Genomic DNA, 14,336 nt, shown 5'->3' on the forward strand with positions numbered 1-14,336 from the left:
ACACACACACACACACACACACACACACACCCCTTATAAAAAAAGACATTTCTCACAACTAAGATAGAACTAACGTGGGTTGGGCTATAGCCCAAAAAGTCATGCTGCTAGCCCAAGGACTTGCACTTGAATAATGGAACTTCTCCTCTCCCCTGGCCACCTCCCAAATCTCTGGAGCAGAGAGGGAGGAAAGGTTGTAGAACAATAATTGCCAGAGCCCTCCTTGGAATAATGATCAATTAATTGCCTGGAACAGAGGTGGCAAAATGTTCTCAGTGAGGCCACTTCTTTTAGTTCACCCAGCTCTTCCTCACCGCTGTTATCCTTACCCATTTGCTTTTCTCTTCCTCTTGGTCCAGTCCACGGGAACTTTTTACAACCTGGTGGGGATGGGGTGGGGGTGGGGTGGGGAAGCAAAAATGATTTGAAAGCTGGCATGTTCCAGTGCAGAGAGTGCTGGGTGTAAATCATGGAACGCAAAGCTCAAGTCTCTCTGCTCAGCTATTATTTCAATTGATGCCTTGGGCAAATCACTTTCAGTCTTGTGTTCGTAACTGTGAAAAAGAGGAATAATCATGATCTCCTTCCTAGGTTCCTAAAGAGGCAGTGTGGGTAGTGGCTCATGGATCAGGGAGATCTGGGTCCAAATCCGCTTTCAGCACGAAGCTTGTGGAGTAACTTTGATCCAGTCGCTATTTCTCTGCTTAACCTGTCTCTGTGGGTTTGTTGTGAGGGGGAAAATGGGTCACCTTGAGCTCCTTGGAGGAAGGATGGAATGCAAATGTTAATAATGATGGGTCCTGCTTGTAGCTTCCAGAAGCATCATATAACTTCATGCATCACTTCTTTTCTTGCCGCTATTATCTAAATTCTCGGGAGAGCCTGTTCTGCGGTTTTAGCATAATGCTGCCCTTGGTAAAAAAAAAAAAAACAACCCCCAAAAACCCTTCCATCTGTTTCTTCCGTATTATGTCAAAGGAAAGCTTCCAACTTCTTGTGGTGTTTTTTTTAAGAAAAGGGTTGTGCATAGTTCCCTATAAATAACTACCGATTAACATTTGGTGCGTTAAAATGTGCAGATGCTTATTCATGAATTGGAAACAAAGTCCATGTGTTCAAGTAAAAATGGATGATGGAAGCCGGAACTCCCTGACAGCAAAGGAATGATTAAGCAAAAGTAGGACCGCAGCAGATATTTTTAGCGGAACTATGTCAACCCGCCTTTTTAGCTTTTCTTCTTTTTCAGAACTGTAAAATTGTGGGCTAGAACACCCTTGTTTTGTGGGTTGTTGGGAGCAGAAGTCCTGAATCCGTCATCCTGATATTGAGGATGCATTTCCAAAAGACGTCTGCCCCTGAGACCGTTCCCCTCTGCTTCAAAAGTGACAGCATCGTATGTTCTTAACTATGCTAGTTAGATAAGCACCATAAACATAACTTACCCTTTAGGTGAATTTTACAGGTACACATTTTCCCTGACTTCATATGAGAATATAAAACCACAGGCTTAAGATGTGAGATCACAGGTCTGCCATCATTTGACTTATCATGCCCAAAGGAAGGAGCTTGGGGCTTCCTAGATTTCTCACTGCTTTGTGAATTTCACCTCCTTCAGCTGCCCGAATCTCAAATAGCTAAGAAAAACTAGCCAGAAATCTAGGAAGAAGTCCTCAACATCTCCCTTTGGCATGATGGTATGCTTTTGCCAGTCTCTCGTTCAAAATAAAACAAATTGAAATGGATCCATCAAAGTAAGAGTGAGATTGCAGTTCCTTGGGCAAGAAAGCTGCATATTCTAGAAAGAGAAGAAAGAAAGAAAGAGAGAAAAATAAAATTGCCTGTGCCAATTATCTGGGTGTCAGGGGAGGAAAAAAGAGAAATAATTTAACACACACAAACCCCCATTTTCAATTTGCTTCTTGTTAATTTCAAAGTATGAGTCTGAATCTATGTGCATGCTAAAATGTTGTTCTTATGGTAGGATGCATGACCCAGTCTTTGGGGTGGGAGAAGGGAGGTATTATGGGCACATCACACAGTTCTCAATTTCCTGATCACCTGGTTCGGACATCACATTAAGCCACAATTAAAGCAAATTGGCTTCATGTGAGCAAGCAGTGGGTGCACACTGCTGAAACTGCAGGCACTTGGCTTCTTCTCTACTGCTTCTGTGCTTCCATGGTTTAGCTGGTCATAAGGCAGAGGGCCTTCTTGGTAGTGGCACCCACCCTGTGGAATGCCCTCCCACCAGAGGTCAAAGAGGACAACAATTACCAGACCTTTAGAAGGCATCTCAAGGGCAGCCCTGTTTAGGGAAGCTTTTAATGTTGATGGATTTCTGTATTTTAATGTTTTGTTGGAAGCCGCCCAGAGTGGCTGGGGGAACCCAGCCAGATGGGCGGGGTATGAATAATAAATTATTATTATTATTATTATTATTATTATTATTATTATTATTATTATTATTTTGTCCAAACCCCCAGGCACATGACCCGTCTTCTCTCCAAAGAAGATTTGCTCTTGGATTGGCATTCATGATTGGGGGTGGAGGGGAGAGAAGTCACAAGCCTGGGTTCAGTCAACATGACCAGCCAGATTAGGTCTCATTTACCAGCAGCACTGCAAGAGAAGGAACAAAGCACCTGCAATTTCAGCTGTGCATACAAGGACACTACTCGTTCACATTAAACCATAGTTAAAATAATGTGATGGGTGAACCAGGCCATCGTGTGTATCTGTTAGCTACAGCAGCATGGGGGGGGGGGCTGTTCACATGAGGGATTTGATATCCCTCTCATCATTTTGTCAGCAAAAACCAAAAGAGCTCAGCTTATTTAATGGAGACCTCTGCTTTGCTTCAATGGCTCCAAGAGAGAGAGAAGGAATAAATACCATTGTTGGTGTTCCACAAGATCTCCAAAATAAGCTATTCTTCCCTCACTTTCTATGGGAAGGCTGTGCTTTGTATTATTTTGAAACATAACTTCCTCCTAGACAGTTCACAAGGTCTAAAGCTGCTTCCTGAGATTCCAGCCATGGAGACAGCCAGTAATTTCACCCTTCCATCAGAGTACAACGCTGCTCAGCAAAGGCAAAATAAAAACACGGTCTGATGTGTCCATTTGTTCAATTGTCCATTCGCTTCTCCTGTAGCTTGTGAAGAAACAGTATACAGGTCTCTATTTTTGTCAAGCCAGAAGATCACCCTGAAATATCCATGAAAGACGGAAGTTCAGAGTCAACATAAAGGTTGGCATTTTTCTAACGGCAGAACATTTTCGATTCTGCTTTGTTCCTTTTGCCTGCTGTCATGGAAACCTGTGGGCATGGAGAATGACTAATGAGGTGCAGGCTAAGAGGAGAAAGTGCCTCCACCAAACAGGACTTAGAGGAGACTGGTAAAGTACGGATAATGACAGAAGTATAGTCATTCCCTGGTTCATTTGTGAAGGATGCAAAACAGCCCACAAGAAGACAACGACTTATGCCAGAATCAGAGCAGCATATTTGCATTAGAATGTGCCTCAAAATTCTGTGATAGGAGTGAAATATAAACATGCATGCTTTATTCTCTTGGCAGAATCTGTTGGGTTCTTTGGCCCCTTCATCTGTTATAAATATACAGACCTGGCAAATGAGGAGGAGCAGGGAGAGAAGAGCAAGGCCTAGATTTGAGTCCATGGGTTAATAAAATCGCCATAGTCTACTTGGCGAAAACAAATGGGGATAGATACACAGAAAGATAAATGGGCGTTGATCCATATTGGATAATGCACATTGAGATGGCTCAATCAGATGTGGTTTCATCTGCACTGTGGGTGTAGCTGGAGAAGTGCATTTTGCATCTTCCTTAGAATCCAGCTGTGAATTTGCATCTCTTCCACTGGTGGAAGAGGGACCATAGATCAGTGGCGGAGCATATGCTTTGCATGCCAACTGTTTCAAGGTTAATCCTGGAACTTCCAGTTAGAAGGATCAGGGAGCTGGTAATGGCAGAGGCCTCTGCCTGAGTGCCACTGCTGTAAGAGTAGACAGCTTGCAGCACCAGGCCAATTGCCCATCTAGTTAAGCACCCTCTTCTCAATAGTGGCCGACCAGGTGCCCGTGGGAAGCTTGCAAGCTCTTCTTGATGACTGAAAAGGTGAGATGTATCCTACCTTGGATCTTGTTGCCCAATCGTACCAAGCTGCTACTTAACAAGGGGAGACAACCTGGGAGAGAGAACAATTTTCCAGAGGGGTAACTGACTGAAATCCCATGCAAGCTTCTCTGGGAGCAAGTCGAATTGAACTCAGTGAGATTTGCTTCAGAAAAGGCAAACGCACAAACGTGCAAAGGTCTACTAGCACCTTGAAGACTGACTTTTGTTGCAGGCACCACTCCTATTATCAGAGAAGCAGGCACTGGTTAAAAAACCAGTCAATGCAGTACAAAGGAGTGATATATATATATATAGCAAATACACAGCAGTTGTTTGTTATTTGCATCCACAGAAGTGAAGTTTAGACTAGGAAAGCTTATGACACAACCAATTTGCATGAGCACAATCCAATGAAATAAGTTTTCTTTTTCTTTGTACAGCTAACAGATGTATTATGCCACTGTAAATCTGCTGGTCTTATAGATGCTGTAAGTTGCCACAAGCCTTCTTTCGCTTGCGTTTGAATTAAGTGAGACGGTGATTGGGCTCCACACATTCATACAATCAAATGGCAGCTGCAGAGATATGGAACACAGCTGTGTGCCATTGCTTTAAAACTCTGGAGCAGCTTTTTCTGCTCCCCACCCAAATAGTGTCAGTCTTAAACTCCCATTTCAGTTTTGCATTGAATTACACATGCAGCAGCAGGATTCTCATCCTCAGGCAGGCAGAGGGGATGCATTTGAGGGTAAGAGGGAGAAGTCAGACAAAGCCCTGAAGGTTAGTTATGTGACCACAGGCTCCAAAAGACAATGGGAATTAGGAATCAACAGGCAATTTAAGCCAGAAAGCCAATCACCTCTTAAGGATGTGGTAGCTGCTAGGAATTTCTCTCCCCCTGTAGCCTTATTGGCTTAATAATGGTTCCTTAAGTTGCGCCCAGGCAGGGACAGAGATAGTCAATAACGACACTGAGGGTTGAATTCAGAGAAAGAGTTTAATCTCTATATAGAGAGACTCTTGGTGATCCATATTTCACGACAAGAGTAAAGAAAGACAAATTTGCAAAGATTCTTATACACGTCTTGGGCTCCTTCCCCCCCTCCTCAGGAATCCACTCTGTAAGAGTGCGCACGCAAGAGGGTCATAGGTTACAAATACATATATGGATCTTCCTGTGTCCGGTCCTTCTCATAAACACATGCTGACTCAACATGCTGACTTCAGTAAGGCTAGTTTGTGCATCAAGCTAGCAACTTCCTGCGTCAGGCTGGAAGTGCATCATCCGCTGATAAGCCCCTCTATGCCTCTCGTTCTGTCTTCCAGACAAGGCCAGCTATTTGGCCTTGACAGCAAGCAGGGCATCCTGTCTCACTGTTGAATGTTTTCATTACACTTTGACACAGAGGCACACAGGCAAAGAGAAAAGCATTTTAAGGAGAAAAGCATCCAAGGAATATGGGGGCTAAGCCACACAGTCAGAATTATACAATGCAGGCAATGCGAACTATAGGATCAGATTTAGCTCAATAATACAATTAGCAAATCTCTCTCCTCCACCCCCACCACAACCCCCCTGGGATCTTTAGATGAAAGGTGATGTACAAATTCAATAAACAACAACAACAACTTGCAGTGCCCTAGGGGAAGGTTGTGTTTTTCTGCCTAGTCTTGCACCAACTGGATATAAATATCATAAATACAATAGAGTTAAAATTATATGACTGAAGATGGTCATGTGTGAGTGTTCTTAGCAGAGTACAAAAAGCTACCTTTTACCTTGTCAGCCCAACAATCCATCCAGCTCAGTGACTGTCAGGGCCTCTCCAGGATTTCAGACATGGCAACTTTCCCAGCCCCTACCAGACTGTTAGTGCAGTCGGTAAAGCACGAGATTCTTAATCTCAGGGTTTTGGGTTCGAGCCCCATGTTGGGCAGAAGATTCCTGCATTGCAGGGGGTTGCACTAGATAACCCTCATGGTCCCTTCAAACTCTATGATTCTATGACAGAAATTGAACCTGGGGCTTTCAGTGCGCAAAGCAAATACTCTTGCGCTGAGCTGCAACCTTTTCACTTTTTATTTTTTTTAAAAAATTTTTTGGCAGGTCCTCCAGGGCATTAAGAGACATGACTTTGTTCTGAGGGTAAATTGTGGTTCAACCTTGTCTTTTGATCTGAAGGGAAGGCTTGTGAACTTTGGAAGCTTGTGTCTGACATTTTAGAAAGTCTGCTCCATCAAAAGCGCCTTCTCACAAGTCTCTCCTCAGCTGCAGCAACATACCTTGAGTGGCCTGTGGAGTGCTAAGCAGGTCAGTTTATGTATTTAGGAAAATTCATAAACCACTTAATAAAAATAAATAAATCTCTATAGGGTGTACTTGAAACAATATAAAATAATAATCAGTCATGCCCACATACAATCAGCAAAATGTAGGGGGAGGGAATATACTAAATTATGCTAAACAACTATCTTATGAGACCAGATGGTAAAGAATGGGTAAGAAACCAAATTAAATAAGAAGAGCCTGCTGGATAAGGCCAATGACCCATCTTGTCCTTCCTGCTGTCCTTACAGTGACCAGCCACACAACATAATATACCAGTAAATAATATAACTGAATAGACTTATTTATATTATAATAAAAACTTGCCACTCCTTGGCTCTATTCAAACTAAGCCTGATCACAGTAAGGCTAAATCACTTTGAGATGTTTTTGGGGAAGCGATTCATAAATGGAGTCAAATAAATGGATAAATGTGTGGGGAGAGCTTGGAGCGTTCACACCCATCTTGCCCCCTACATGGCAAGGTTGGGTGGAAAGGTCTGCCAGAGTGTCCTGCACTATCTGAGTTTCCAGTCAAGAGGAGTTTTCTGAGCGTGCTCAGTCGAAGGTGCGCAGAAGCCCCTTTCACATACTCTCCAAGTGTCCTGTTTTAAGCGAGACATCCCAGATTGATGGAAGGGCTTCCAACCCTTGGCTTCTGTGCTCTAGATGGGCATTTTTTTGGGCTCCGCACTGTGGTGCAAATCAGTTGGCTCACACCAGAGCATGAGACCAAAAAATGTGGGGGAAACCCTTACCTTGACTCTGCCACTCTTCTTCCTCTATCTGTCATGGTCTGCAGGGCTGGTGAAGGAAGACCAGGTGGACACCAGTGGACAAAGGTAGGAGGGGGGGGGTAAGCAAGAGAGTTGGTGGGATGGTGGGGGTGCCCCGATTCCCCCTCTTTAAATGATGGGGGGTAGGCTTTCAACACAAAGTAGGGGAGTGGTGATGGAGAAGATGTACTTGGCTACAGTGAGGACGGAGCCAACATACTGGGCCCTTGCACCTTACACCCATTTAGGTTTCACCTGATGAGGATGAATGATTGGTTAATGGGCATGTTTTGGGGCTGGGCCTTGATTCATCAGCTGCAAGTGGGAGCATCCCAAATCTTTTCCAAAGAAACTTAACTTGATCCAGTTGATAGCTGGCAGGAATAATCATTTCCTCCTTTCTCTTGAAACTAAGGCTTTGGTTTCTTGCTAGATTTCAGCTGGTCATCTGACAAGCTGAGAAGGCAGCCAATTAGTCCCCACGTGGGCGGGTGAACAGTTCCCCTTAAAGGAACCGCCTCTCACAGCAAACAGCTGAAATGTCTAGTGGGGTCATGTTTTCTGTTCCTTTTCATCTAGACAGTATTTTCTTCTAATGAGGGAATGTATAATTTATTGGGATCAGGGAGATGTTCTTCAATTTGAGTCTGCCGATCATCCTTGATGCTTGCTGGAACGGCTTCTGCCTAGAGAGCACTCGCTCCACAGCTTCCCTCCACCCTTCCACCTGGACCAATTCCTTCTGTTGAAATTGATGAAATGAATGTCAATAGCCTACCCCCAAATCGTCCAAGTTTGTCTCATCTTAAATGCGAGGGACCTAAAGTTTTTTTTATTTCTTTGAGCCTGCAAGGATCTCCTGATCGAAGTGGAATTTGTTCTGGGAATAAAAACGCTTTATTAATATATTAATGCACATTTTTAAATGCAAGCGGATTGGCATTTCATCTTTCCGTCTTTCTTTACATACCATAATGTGAGGCATTGATTGGAATTTTAAATTGCCACTTAAAAATTAAGAGAGACGTTGACTAAGGAAATGCTTAAGCATGTTTAAAAGGTCAAGGATGGAGGAGAGCCCAGTAATAGTAGATCTCCCAGCCAGGCAGGCTACACTCTGTGGGCCATGGCTGCCTTGTAAGACTGTCAGCTCTGGACCCAAAGTCTGAAGCCAGTCAGGTGACCTGACAAGTCAGGTGGCACATCAATCCATATAAAAACCTTTGCTGCCATTTCTTCAGTCTGAGAAACTCGGAATACAGGGTGGCAAGCAACACAGGAGAGGGCCAAGGATCAAAGGTAGAACATCTGCTTTCCATGAGGAACATCTCAGGTTCAATCTCCAGGGAGCGAAACCTTGGAGAGCCATTGTCAGTCTGGGCTAGTATAAAATTCAGTATAAAAGAGTTTCTGACATTCCTAACACCATCTTTCTGTCCTCGTCCCATCCAGCCTTGCCTGCCTGCCTGTTCTAATAGCTGACCTCCAGCTCATCTTTTATCGGGTCATCTTGCTGCCTCTGGCTTTTCTGGACTTGTGCTGTATTCAGCTAACATTTATATATTAATTTATTTTATTTAACAGCATTTGTATACCATTTGATTACAACAAAACCTCTACATGGTTCACAAGAAATATTAAAAGTTACCATTGAAACTTTCCCTCAGAGTAGACCCTCTGGAATTAATGGACCTAAGTAAGTCATGATCGTAAATTTCAGTGGGTCTAACTCTGAGCAAAAAGTGAGCTGACTAGAATCCCTTGTTTGCCTGACCTCCAGGCAGTCACCTGTGACCACATTGCCTGCCTCTGGTCCATTCAACTGTCACCCACCCAGGTCAGAATTGAATCCCAGCCACAGCCTGTTAGGTTTACCTAATCCCCAGACCCCAAGTGGGGCAAGACACCAGAAGACCACCATTTTAATCAGCAGCCCAGTATTTCTGATATCTTAGTTCCACACTGACTCTTTGCATCTGGCTCCTTTTCAAAACCATAAACAGTATTCTGTTTTGAGGTCCCATCTGCACTATTCTTTTAAAGCAGTTTCATACCACTTTAAAAAGCCATGGCTTCCCCCAAAGAATACTGGGAGTTGTAGTTCGTGAAGGGTGCTGAGAGTTGTTAAGAGACCACTATTCCTCTCACAATACTACAATTCCTAGAGTTCCCTGGGAAAAGGGATGGATTGTAAAACCACTCTGATGATTGCAGCTCTATGAGGAGAATAGAAGTCTCCTAAGGATCTTCCGCACCCTTCACAAACTACAGCTCCCATGATTCTATGGGGAAGCCATGACTGTTATATGACTTTGCGCTGCTTTAAGTGTATAAGACAGATTGTGCCTGTAACTGTATTGCCGTGCCTCAGTTTTTGCCTTCCTAAGGTAGCACAGCAAAGTGCTTTCGGTTGCCTGAAGCAGAAGCCAACAAGCTTCTTAGGGAGATACCTGTGGTTTTCTGCCACCTCTCTAACTTTGCTCCAGTCTGTCTCAGACATGATCCATTTGCCCAAAATTTAAACAGTTTTGTCTTGAATTTGGATGTTTACACTTTGACCAGCATGTACGGTGAGCAGTAATGGGCAGACAGACACTTGTGTGTTCCTTTTCCTGTCAATCATTGCCAATCATTGGTTGTTTGGTATATTCCTGTGAAGAGCTAGCAAATCTCCCTTCTACAAAGCAGTTTGGGTGACCTCTGGAAACAAGCAATGCTCACTATCCCGTCCCACTATTACGCTGTATATCTGAGAATAGGAAAAGAGAAAGCTTCCTATTTATGAAGCATTGCCTGAGGGAACTGCCGTCTAGGTTTTATTGCTTCGCCAAGAACGGGAATGAGGCATGAATACTGTACAGCATATACATGTTTGATTTCATATCATTGCAGACGTGGTATGAATGTCATAGATGCGAAGCAAAAGAATTACTCGCAAGTACTGGTTTTTAAAATATATGCTTTCCTCTCTGGCCTCCCTCTTGCTGTCTCTCCACATTCACACACTATAGTATTTTGTTTTGTCAGCTTTTTCACTGACTTGCACAGGAGTGGAATCAAAATGAAATGTATTCACGCCTTGGTCCTGGTTTACTGGTTATAAATTCTATTGTGTTCATGCATTTAATTTTAAAGATGGGACTGTAGCTGGTTTGAGCTAAAATAGGCTGTGCTGCAAATCCAAGTACCAGTACAGTTCGTATCTATTGTATGTCCACATAAGAATTACTCTTGGGCAAAGTATGTTCAACTGGGTGTCTGATCTCTGCAATCTTTTCCTGCCTCCCAGAAAGCATTTATCCTTTTGCTGACCTACTGCTCTGACCACTCAGCTAAGGTAGGAATGGAAATGAAATCTGGTGAACTCGGGTTCTGAATGGAACTCAGCAGCTCCAATTCACTTGTGGTTGTTTTGAGAATCGACTGCTCTGCCAGATTCCCTATATCGGGTGGTCCAACGGCAAGTGGCTACCACAGAGGGCTTCTGCTGCCATTTGCACCTTGAAGAATGGATAAAATTTTACCCTCTGATGCCATCACTTCGTGTGTGCGTGTTCTATTTGTTTCAAGGTGTAAACGGTGGCAGGAGTCCTGTGTGCTAGCTACTCATCCCCATCAATTAGAAAGCTCTCAGATCACCCCATCAATTGTAAAGAAAAGAAAAGAAAGTTCCCAGACCATCTTACAGTTCTCTCTCTCTCTCTCTCCCTCCCTCCCTCCCTCCCTCCGTGTGTGTGCACATGTGCTTTTTAATTTTCCCCAATAATTATCCTAAAAAATCTGAAAGCTAAAATGAAACAGACTTGGGTCACTGCATCTGTCCCAATATAGCTAACAAACACTTTTGCATGCATTGTGCAGTCTATGACCAGGATCCATATCATCATAGAATTGAAGAGCTGGGAAGCACCACAAGGGGCATCTAGTCCAAACCCCTGCAATACAGGACTCTTTTGTCCAAATTGCATCCACCATCATTATCTTTAAGTTGTTGCGATGTAGGAAGGGTGGTTCTGCAGGGGAAGAAGAAGGATCTAACACCTGTGGGAATATGGCACTCTGATCACCTGCTTGGGGACTTTGGTTTCAGCTACTCTCCTCAGCACCGACAAAACAGATGGTGGCTTTATTTCTTTGGCAGGAAAGGACCGCTTGCAGAGTACTCTGTGTGCAACTTGCCACTGCGCACAAGGATCTGGATCGGTTCTTGCTAGGATGGTTTGGGGCCATAGCTCAGCTTTGCCTGCAGCCTGTGCTAGTTCCCCGTTGAAGAGTCAGCTGGCAGGTGATGGGAAAGGCCAGTTGCCCAAGATCCACTGCCAGTCAGTGCAGAAGACAAGGAAGCACTGGATCAGCCAAGAGTCTGAGATGGTAGCAGGGAACTCCCCATGTTCCTTCCAGTGCAAGATACCACTTACCCCTTTGCTATGAATTATGGAATTGGGTGGGCAGCTTCCACATGGACACAAGCTTAAGTTGACCAAGAAGCACTCACTTAAAAACAAAACAAAACACACACCAAAGTTTCTCCCATCCAGAGCTACAAATCCATACTATAACGCAGAGGTGGGGAACCTCACATCCTGGGTTCAAATGCACCCCCAGGCCCTCTCTATGTGGCCCTTGGAACTATCTCCAGGCCTCCAGTCCACACCACCTCCTCAGACAGAAAGCACTACTTCATACACTTCTTGAATGTTTTTGTTTGGAAAATTGGAGGATGGAGGGTATGCGGAAACCATACCCTTCAACTCCCGGTAAGAAAAATCTGAGATCACCAGCGGCGCGGCACCGGAAGCCACTTCTACGCATGCCTGGACGCTGCCTGATATCCGGTGCCCAGACATGGGCAGAGTGGCACCTGCTTCTACATGCGTAGAAGCGACTTCCGGTGCCGCTCTGCCCGATTTCCGGTGCCCAGACATGGGCAGAGCGGCACCCGAAATTGGTTCTGCGCATGTCCAGACATGCGCAGAAGGAGCCTCCCTGGCAGGTAGGAAATCCAGGGGATTTATGGGATTTTTCTCTATTGGGGATAACAGCGGGAAACGGGTTTAAATACAGGGGTTTCCCGTAAAAAACAGGAGACTTGGCAGCTATGGCGGAAACTAGCTTTTTGTACAGAGGTAACATTTGCATCCATTGCTGAGCCCACCTTTGCTTTTGGCCCTGTCCACCTCTGGCTTGTGGCCCCTGGAAGGTTGCTTATGTGGGAATGTGGCCTTCAGTGTGAAAAAATGGTTTCCCCTACCCCTGCCATAAAGTAATTCAGCAGTCGTGTCATTACTTTACAGCACCATCATTAGCATGGCATTATTATTGCTGGAAAATTAGCAGCCACAGCATTAACTTAATAAAATGCTGCAGTGCCAATGTATATATTTTGGAATTTTGACAAGGACTTGCATTAGCTTGCAAGTGCCCTAATTACCAGGCTGCATTGCATCATATAGCATAGCTTATTTTTAGCTGTTCTCCTACCCAACTGCCCCACCCCATTTTAAGAGGCCACACATATGCATACCAGCCTAAAACTCAGGAAAGAACCCTAACTTTCTATGCACTATTAGAATTATTACTTTTTTGAAAAGAAGAAGAAGAAGAAGAAGAAGAAGAAGAAGAAGAAGAAGGAGGAGGAGGAGGAGGAGGAGGAGGATTCGGGAGGTGAAGGTGGATTTTTTGATCAGGTTTTATTTTAAGACTGAAGAGTCCCATGAGATATCAATATGTACTGAGCCAACATCAAAAGTTGCTGGAAAATGTAGCAGACAGATGCATATTTGAGTCTCACTTTCAGTTTTCACTACTTCCTTTGGCTAAAGTTCCAAAGACAAGGGGCCCCAACAGAAGTCGTATTATTATTATTATTATTATTATTATTATTATTGCACATTCATGCTGATTTGTGCTCTTGACACTAATAAGGTGGTCACGCATGATGTTTAAGATAAATTTTTTTTGTTAATTTTGCTGCATTAAATGTGCATTCTGTAGCTGCCCTTCTTTGTAATGTTTTATTCTGAAATCTTTAAGAAATCTTCGAACTCTACCTAAATGTATTTCAGCAAAGACCTGAAAGAAATGGCAAAAAATTATAGTAAGCTTTATTCATCAGGGCAAGAGACCTGGACTGTGACTAACTGTACAGTATTGTATCAAGATTCCCAGAGTGGGTTTGGGTCTACCACATTTGCAAATATACCATGATGCAGCCCATATACAAAATGTCATTAGTATGATATACCATGGAAAATAGAAGATATGGATACAATTGGAATTTGATAGACCTGTGCAACACAGAATACCAGGCATCCCTTTTCTGATTCATAACAAAACTATCTTAGAAATGATAACAAACCCATTTACAAAAGCAGAATTGAAGATCTGGCAAGCCTGGATATCAAAATTAACACCACCTGAATCACCATTGATTCCTCCTTCTACACTCTTGATAGAAAACTGATGGATATGAAATGGAAAGAAAAAGGCTTGTACGGATTGATTCATTTTAATGAAAATGACATTTCTCTCACAGCAGGACAAATCATGGAAAGAATGGAAGGATGTAATGTGAATAGGCTATTAATCTATCAGGTGATACATTTTACCTCAAAGTCAACAGTTAAATCTCAAGCAGCTAACACCATTGAAAAACTGATTCTGAATATGACTGAACAGCCCCCAAATACTATAAGTTTTATACAAAATACTCATTGACTTAGGCATTGGGCAATGCTCAGGGAAAGGACCTAGGTATAGAAATCAAAGAAGCAGATTGGAGCAATCTATGAAGGCCCCCCTTTAAAATCAACATCAACCTGCATAAGCAAAATTATGAACCACAATGTAAAAATCAGCCCATGTTTAAGTTTATGAACAATTTTCAAAGATTACACAAGGAACTTTCCATTTTTCTTCTGGAAGGGGCAGAATTACTTACAGGATCTTCTCTGTGGTGGCACCATGATTGCGAAATGTCCTCCCCTCTGTGCAGTGACTAATGCAAATGTTTATTGAGACTGTTTTAAACTTTTTACATGATGCTTTCACTTTTAAATTTATCTGTCTTGGGTTTTGATTGTGTTGCATGGGC

The sequence above is a fragment of the Zootoca vivipara genome, chromosome 5 (assembly GCF_963506605.1).
Source record: "Zootoca vivipara chromosome 5, rZooViv1.1, whole genome shotgun sequence".
Taxonomy (NCBI): domain Eukaryota; kingdom Metazoa; phylum Chordata; class Lepidosauria; order Squamata; family Lacertidae; genus Zootoca; species Zootoca vivipara.